We start from the raw sequence: 8,615 nt of genomic DNA, 5'->3' as shown, positions 1-8,615 counted from the left end.
ATGGGTGAATTACTACAAATAGAGCCCGAGATTCATGGTACCTGAATTTGGATCTTTCCACATAATCTGAGCTTTTCTTTGCTGAGATTCTCAGAACAAACTTTCCTTTTGAGGGTCATTCAATTGGCTTTTCCTGCAGGGTATTGTTTTTCCTCTTAATGTCTCCATATTTTCTCCTACTTTGGATCCTTTTCTCCACATTTCCAATGTATCAGGTTTTTTCTTTTTTAAATCTATGCAATGTAAAAATTATCCCATAATCAGTGTCTTAAAACAATAATAATTATTTAGCATCACTCACGGTTTCTGTGGGTCTGAAATTTGGGAGAAGCTTGCCTGCGTAGTTCTGGCTCAGGACTCTTGTGAGTTATTTCAGAAGGAAGGTCTCAAAAGCATCTTCCTCACTTGTCTGGCACCTGAACTGGGAAGCCTTGAACAGCTGGGACTCCCTGGGCATATCCCTATCTTTATGTAGTTTCTCCACGTGGTCACTCTAGATGGTAACTTCAGGAGAGCTGAGCTTCTTACATGTCAGTTCAGGGCTCCCACAGGGTATGTCTCCAGAGAAAGCCAGATGGAAGCCATTAATGCCTTTTGTGAGTTAGCTTCTCAGTTTATGCCACATCACTTCCACTGCATGCTATTGGTCAGGCAATTGTGAAGTTCTCCTTAGTTTCAAGGAGAAATAGAACCCTCACCTCCTAATGGAGGAATATCAAGCCGGTGTTGTAAAAATAGCATGTGGGATTGGATATACACTGGTGCAGCCATCTTTGAAAGATTACAATCTGCACACAAATCTCTTTTCTTTTCAAATCTTGTTTCTTTTCCAACAAGATCTTGTTTCTTATACTTCGACATAATCTCCAGTTTTCCACACTTTTATTTTTTTATTCTCTCGTTACTCTCCTGGTTTCACTTCCTTGCCTCCCATCCTGAAGCCTGTTAAGAAATTTCTTCACACTCTTTAGTACTCTCAGATGCTTCTACTTAGGATCCTTAAATACACCACAGCTGTCCATCCCCAGATCAAATGAGCTCGGCATCTGCACCACTGACTCATACTGGGGAAAACTGTATGACCACGTTTGTTGGTGGCAACATCATCATCATCATTATTATTATTATTACTTTCTATCCTCACCTAGAGTATTTGACAATGGCAAACAGCACTCGGTCAACTAGTTAAAAATATTCCCCATTCTCAAAGATGGCTATTGCAAACATTTACCACATTTATAAAATGTACCTTTTCACAACTCTTGCCAGAAAGTTTAGTCTGCTTCTAATAAAAATTTCTATTATCTTCCGTTTTAACACCTCAACATTTAATTTCTAAAAATAGAAAATTAATTTATTTTCATTGTCTTTAAAAAAATAACATGTGCTCTATTTTTTATAGATATAACTATTTCACATCTATTTTGAAGTGTTCTCTATTATTTTTGAATAATAACATATTTTAAGCTTTAATTTTATTTTAAATCAAATATTATTTCAGAGCATGTTTGTTAACTTTTTAAGCTAATATGTATTTAGCACATGTCACATGCTAATAATGGTTCTAAGTGTTTTATATACAGTGAATCATTTGATCCTCAAAAGAACCCTGAGTTGCAGAAACTATTATGATCATTACACTGAGGTAAAAAGAAGATACATAACTTTCCAAGTTTTCTACTACAAGAGTAGGCTAATTGTCCAGTTTATGTTCATAACCACTGTATAACACTTCTTCTTTTTATGCCTAATATTATCACATTATTATTAAATTGGCTTGTAATATCTCTACGTTCTTGTCCTTGTTAAGGTTTTCTGAGTGGCCAAATACATTTTCAGTTATTTCAAATTTTCCAATATCTTAAGATAATTTATCTTTGCATTTTCAGGATACAGAGTAGTATTCAGATATAAGTTTTAAATATATATACTCACATATATTTTTATTTTTGTTTGATGTATTACTTTCTGCAATAAATATATTAATACTGCCTGATAATCTGAATTTTATCAGTCTTTTATACTGTCTGTATTTTGCTCAATTATTTCTTGAGATATTATTGGCATATAATGTTGTGTAAGTTTATGGTGTACAATGTGTTGATTTGACACATTTATATATAGTAATACGATTACCACTATAGCATTAGCTAACACCTCTATTATCTCACATCATTATCATTTTTTTTTTATGGTGAGAACTTTAAATTTCTAGTCTTTTACAAACTTTGAAGTATATAATACAGTATTGTTGACTATAATCACTGTGCTATACATTAGATCTTCAGAAGTCATTCATCTTCTATTTGCAAGTTTGTACACTTTGACCAATATCTTAGCAATTGCTCCACCTCCCAGCTCCTGTAACCACCATTCTACTCTATTTCTAAGAGTTTGGCTTATTTAGATACCACAGATAAATGACATCATACAGTTGTCTTTTTTCTGATTTATTTCACTTAGCATAATGCCTTCAAGACCCAATCATGTTGTTGTAAATAGCAGGTTTTCCTTCTTTCTCATGGATGAATAATATTCCATTGCATATATGTGTATACCACATCTTCTTTTCTATTCATTTTTTGGTGGACATTTAGGTTATTTTCATATCTTGGTTACTGTGAGTAATGTTTCAATAAACATGGAGTGCAGGTATCTGTTTGATATCCTCTTTTCATTTTCTTTGGATATATACGAGGCAGTGGAATTTCTGGATCATATGGTAGTTCTATTTTTAATTTTTTGAAGGACTTCCATATTGTTTTCCATAGTGGCTGCACCAATGTGCATTCCTACCAGTAGCACACAAATATTCCTTTTTTCCACATCCTCGCCAGCACTTGTCTCTTGTCTTCTTGATGATAGCCATTCTAATAGGTGTGAGGTGATAGCTCACAGTGGTTTTGGTTTACATTTCCCTGATGATTAGCGATATTGAGCATCTTTTCATGTATCTGTTGGCTATTTGGATATCTTGTTTGGAAAAATGCTATTCAGTTCCTCTGCCCCTCCCACCTTTTTAAATCCAGGTGCTTGGTTTTTTTTGTTATTGAGTTGTAAGAGTTCCTTATGTAGTTTGGATATTAAACCCTTATCCAATATATGGTTTGCAAATATTTTCTCCTATTCCATAGGTTTTCTTTTTATACTTTTTCATTGTTTCTTCTGTTGTGCAGAAGATTTTTAATGTGATGTAGTCCCACTTGTTGATTTTTTGCTTTTGTTGCTTATGCTTTGGTGTCATATCTAAAAAATCATTGCCAAAAACAATGTTAAGGAGATTCTTTTCCAATTTTCTTCTAGGGGTTTTATAGTATTAGGTCTTATATTTAAGTTTTTAATTCATTTCAAGTTAATTTTTGTGAGTGGTGTAAGAAAAAAGTCTAATTTCATTTTTCTGCATGTGGTTATCCAGTTTTCCCAACACTACTTGTTGAAGAAACTATCCATTTTTCATTGAGTATTCTTGGCTCCCTGGTCAAATACTAGTTGACCATATATGTGTGGGTTTATTTCTGGACTCCCTATTTTGTTCTGATGATGATCTATGTGCCTGTTTTTGTGCCAGTACCGTACTATTTTGATTATTACAACATTTTAATATAGTTTGAAATCAGGAAGTGTGAGGCCTCCGGCTTTTTTCTTCTTTCTCAGGATTTCCTTGGCTATTCATGGTCTTTTGTAGCTCCATACAGACTTTAGAACTTTTTTTCTATTTCTGTGAAAAATGCAATGGAACATTAATAGGGATTGCACTGAATATATTAATGGCTTTGAATAGCTATGGACATTTTAACAATTCTGATCCACAAACATGATATATCTTCCCAATTATTTGTGTCTTCTTCAGTGTCTTTCATTAAAGTTTCATAGTTTTTATGGTACAGATCTTTCATTTTTTTGGTTAAATTTCATCTTAATATTTTAATTTTTTGATGCTATTGTGAATGGGATAGTTTTCTCTATTTCTTTTTCAGATGTTTCATTGTTACTAATAGAAATGCAACTGATTTCTGTAAGTTGATTTTATTTTCTGCAACTTTACTGAATTCATTGCTTATTTTCAACATTTTTTTGTTGATCTTTAGGATTTTCTATATGTAAGAGTGTATCATCTGCAAATAACAACAATGATACTTCTCTATTTTAATTTTGAATCCTTTTATATCTTTGTCTTGCCTGATGGCTCTACCTAGGACTTCCAGTGCTATGTTGAATAAGAGTGGTGAGAATAGACACCCTTGTCTTGTTCTTGATCTTAGAGGAAAGGCTTTCAACCTTTTGTCATTGACTATGATGTTAGCTGACTTCTGCTCCTGCTTAGGTGAATAATTCAAGAAGGTCTGAGGACTACAGGCTGGGGACACTAAAATGGGACTTTCAATTTCATTTGACAGCAGGTGGCCCCTTGAGAAATAGCAGCTCAAGTGTAAGCTACCCCACTAAAGAGCCTCTAAGACTTGGACCTGGGACAGATTTTGGTGTGAAGCTCCCTTAGATATTTATAACAAAAGAGGAGAAAATGTAGTTTGCTCTCTTCTATTTATAGTAGACACAACCACACTCACAAGAACACTCTCACAAGGACGCAAAGATAGAGGGGGAGAAGAGAAAATCCTCAATACCCATGCTTGTACACCAAGGCCTCCATTAGCCAGGAGCAGCTAGCAGAGCAAGCTGTGGTGTTCAAGGTGGTGGCAGATTTTTGGCTCTAAGACTAGAAATTGGCAGCAGTATTTGGGTGCCTGGGGCAACATATGCCACAGGAGGGGGCAGACGTCATTGGTTTAGAGTAAAAAAGAAAGAGGACAGCTCACAGGGTGGATATCTACCTAACTTTCCCTCTCCCATAAACACACACAGTCAGAAAAAAAGCATGTTAACAAGAGGAAGACAAGTTCACAAATGTATTTAAAGCACGTCATCGACAGAACAGCACTCCCTCTGTTAAAGTGGATGGTGGCTTAGATCCACTGTAAATAAAATTAAACATTAATGTGACTTCACTTATTCCCCAAATCTTCATCTAGTTTTAACATCTATTAAATCTAATGTTTATTTTCCAGCCCCATTGCCACTGCCTTGGCTTAGATCCAGCCGTTATTCTTGAGGATGAATAGTTCCATAAACCTTATCTGAGATCTAAACTTACAATGTCCCACTCTCAAATTCACTAGCGACAGGGCCATTAATACACTCTCCAGAACCCAAATCTAATCACATCACTCCTCTGGGTAGAATTCCTAAATTGTTCTCCATTATGTAACACAAGTTTTAAATTTCCTTAAATGTTATAAAAAACTTTTTACCAGGCACCTGGGTGGCTCAGTTTGTTAAGCGACTGCCTTCGGCTCAGGTCATGATCCTGGAGTCCTGGGATCGAGTCCCACATCGGGCTCCCTGCTCAGCAGGGGGTCTGCTTCTCCCTCTGACCCTCTTCCCTCTCGTGCTCTCTCTCATTCTCTCTCTCAAATAAATAAAATCTTTAAACAAAACAAAACAAAACTTTTTACCACCTACCCCCTACCACCAACATTATTATTATTATTTTTAACCACTGGCCCCTGTTGTCCCTTTAAATTGTGTGCAAATCCTGAAGGGGTCATGCTGTGGCACATGCCTATCGCATTGTGGATCTATCCCTTCTGCTCAGAACGCCTTCCTCATCTCTGCCTTCAAATTCCAGCAAAGCCTCTTGCTTCCACAGCTACCTTTCTTTAGGCAGAGCCCAAAATGTCATCCTGTCTGATATCCAGCACCTAACACCTGATTTTTCACTTTGTTTACATTCCTCCTTACAAAAGGGTTAACTTCATGTGGGCAGGGGTTGAATCTTTTTCAGCTGTATAACCCTTCTTAGTAGCGTGTTCAGGTGAGTCGTAAACACACAATTTTTGTTCTTCGTGAGCAATGTCTCATATTGCTCCTAACGCTTTTCAGAATTCAGTAAAGTAGAAGTACAATGTTGGGTAAGGATTCCTCATTGACTGATTTAGTCAACAAAGGTTTATTGAGGGCTTACATCTTATGAGGCACTGTGTGAGGTCCAGGGGCTGACACACAAATCTTACAAATACAGCCTAGTTCTTGCCTTCAAATAATTTATGTGCTACCAGGGAAGAAAATGCCTAAATCAAAAGGTCTGAATCTAATTTATTGAAAAATATTAATATTTCAATAATTAACTTATTGAGAAAATATCTGATACTGAAAGGAAAGAAAATAACTGGATTCTGAAAAGATTTCTAGTATATTACTGAATAATTTCTGAGAGGACAGTTGTTTATACTTCTTTAAAAATGTTTACCTTTTTGGTCTTAAAAAAATCATAACAGATGTTCATCAGGATTTGAAACCCATCAGTTGGGAAAGGATTTAAACAGATGTGACATTTTCGAAAAAATATGATAAAATATAGATGCAATGGAGGATACATACTTTGTAAAGAGAAAGGTACAGTTTTCTAATGATATTTAAATTTGTTAAGTCAATCCTTAAAAGCCAAAATGTTTGGCAGAGAAGGAATCCTCCTCTCAGAGTGGGAAAAATGCACTATGATTGTTTTAGAATCCAAGGAAGGGAGCTCTGCTGCCTTTTCATGATACCAGAGTGGGGTAAGTTCTATTATTATAACAGCTCTCAACAGAGGGAATAAAGCCATAGGATTTATAAAGTAAAAGGGCCTCATCTGCAGAGATATTCAAAATGGATAATTTATAATTTTTAAAAGATGAATCAATAAGGAAATTATTAATAGCTAGCCAAGAAAAAAAGCAGTATGACCTACTCCTGCCCTCAATCATACACAGTTAAAAGTGAAGACTGGACAATAGAAAGAGTTGTAGAGGATTTACAAGATCAAATTAAGCAAATGTATATGGTCCTAAGAATAATTTGTAAATAATGAAATAATTTTCAGAACAACTTCTGCAGGATCAAAAACCAGAAAGGCCCCCGATAGCAGAGAGAGGGTAAAGTAAGTGATGTGATTCATGCCAAGCAGACTCTCCATCTGGACATGTAAGTCTCTGGCATGCAATCCCAAATGAGAGAAGAGTGGCTGGCTCTGATGGCTGGACAGTCTAACTCAGTAAGGTTTTATGCCTAGCTCGAATTTATTTTCGACACTATTGGAGAGCAGGCACTCTGTTGTATGGGAAGTGTCATGATTTTCATTAAAGCAAAAAGTAAGAATTTTTTCGAAGTAAATAATGTCAAGTAATGAGTGTAGTACTACCTGATGATCTCGTTTTTCCCTGGATGGGGAAGAAGATAAATCAAAGATGTAACTGATAAACTGGGAATAAAATGAAAGGATGAAGAATCCATTTGTCCCTTTGGGTTTGAGGGAAGTTATAGTGGGAACACAAGTATGAGATTAAAGGATAATAAATTGTCGTCTCAGAATAAATGAACAGAGTTTTGCATTTTAGAGGAGGATATGTTGCCATAGGGGATAATAAGGCACAAAGTGCAGCCTATGAACTGCACTAAGCAAAACTATGAGTGGTTTGGTGAAGAATAGTGGAAGTCAAAGTCTTATACATTAAGGAGACCAGGGGAGTATAGAGCTGGATGCGGGGTGCATCATCTACATGGACCCGGGGCTGGAGAGTGTGACCTCAATCCAGGAGCTAATGTATGTGAATGAGGGGAGAAGAGATGAAGAGGTTGACAGTGCTGGCAAAAGAGAGAGGTCAATGATGAGAAAGCCCTCAGAAGGGCCAAGTTTTACTAATGAATGGAAAAGTAGTCATCTGGGCCTAGGATGGGTGACAGGGAGAATGCTGGTGCTACCTCCCAATTCCATGGTGACTGGAGAATGGGAATTAGTGTTCTCAACATGTGGTTTAATTTTGGTTTAAAAAAAAAATACGAAGGTCCAGGCAGTGTAGACTCTGGGAATATAGGGCATTTTGTTCTCAGTGAAAAAGGGGTTTTAGAGAGCACATGGAAAGAATTGAGAAAAAATAAAACAAAAAGATGAGTTGGGGAAAGAATTGCCATGTGATTATTATTAATTCATTAATTCAAGCAGTATTTATCAAGTGACTTCTATATGCCAGTCATCGTTCTAGGACCCAGAAATACAGCAGTAAACAACACAGAGAAGGTCTGTGGCATCAAGAATCTCAGATTCTTGGGGCGCCTGGGTGGCTCAGATGGTTAAGCATCTGCCTGCGGCTCAGGTCATGGTCCCAGGGTCCTGGGATCCAGTCCCACATCGGGCTCCCTGCTCAGCGGGGAGCCTGCTTCTCCCTCTGCCTCTCTCTCTCTGTCTCTTATGAATAAATTAAAAAAAAAATCTTAAAAAAAAAGAATCTCAGATTCTTATTATTTATATGGAATTTTGGAGGAGATAGGCAGTTTATAGACTTCTTTTCTTCACTTGTCCCAAATTATTATAACCATATGAATACCAGTCAAATAGAAAGAAAGAAAGAAAGAAAGAAAGAAAGAAAGAAAGAAAGAAAGAAAGAAAGAGAGAGAGAAAGAGAGAAAGAGAGGAAGGAAGGAAGGAAGAAAAGAAAGAAGAAAAAAAGAAAGAAAGGGAAAGAGAAAGAAAGAAAAGAAAGAAAGAAAGAAAGAAAGAAAGAAAGAAAGAAAGAAAGAAA

The sequence above is a fragment of the Mirounga leonina genome, unplaced genomic scaffold (genome assembly GCF_011800145.1).
Source record: "Mirounga leonina isolate KUSES-001 unplaced genomic scaffold, KU_Mleo_1.0 Mir_53, whole genome shotgun sequence".
Classification (NCBI taxonomy): domain Eukaryota; kingdom Metazoa; phylum Chordata; class Mammalia; order Carnivora; family Phocidae; genus Mirounga; species Mirounga leonina.
The sequence above is the reverse complement of the archived record's forward strand: the minus strand, read 5'-3'. Positions refer to the sequence as shown.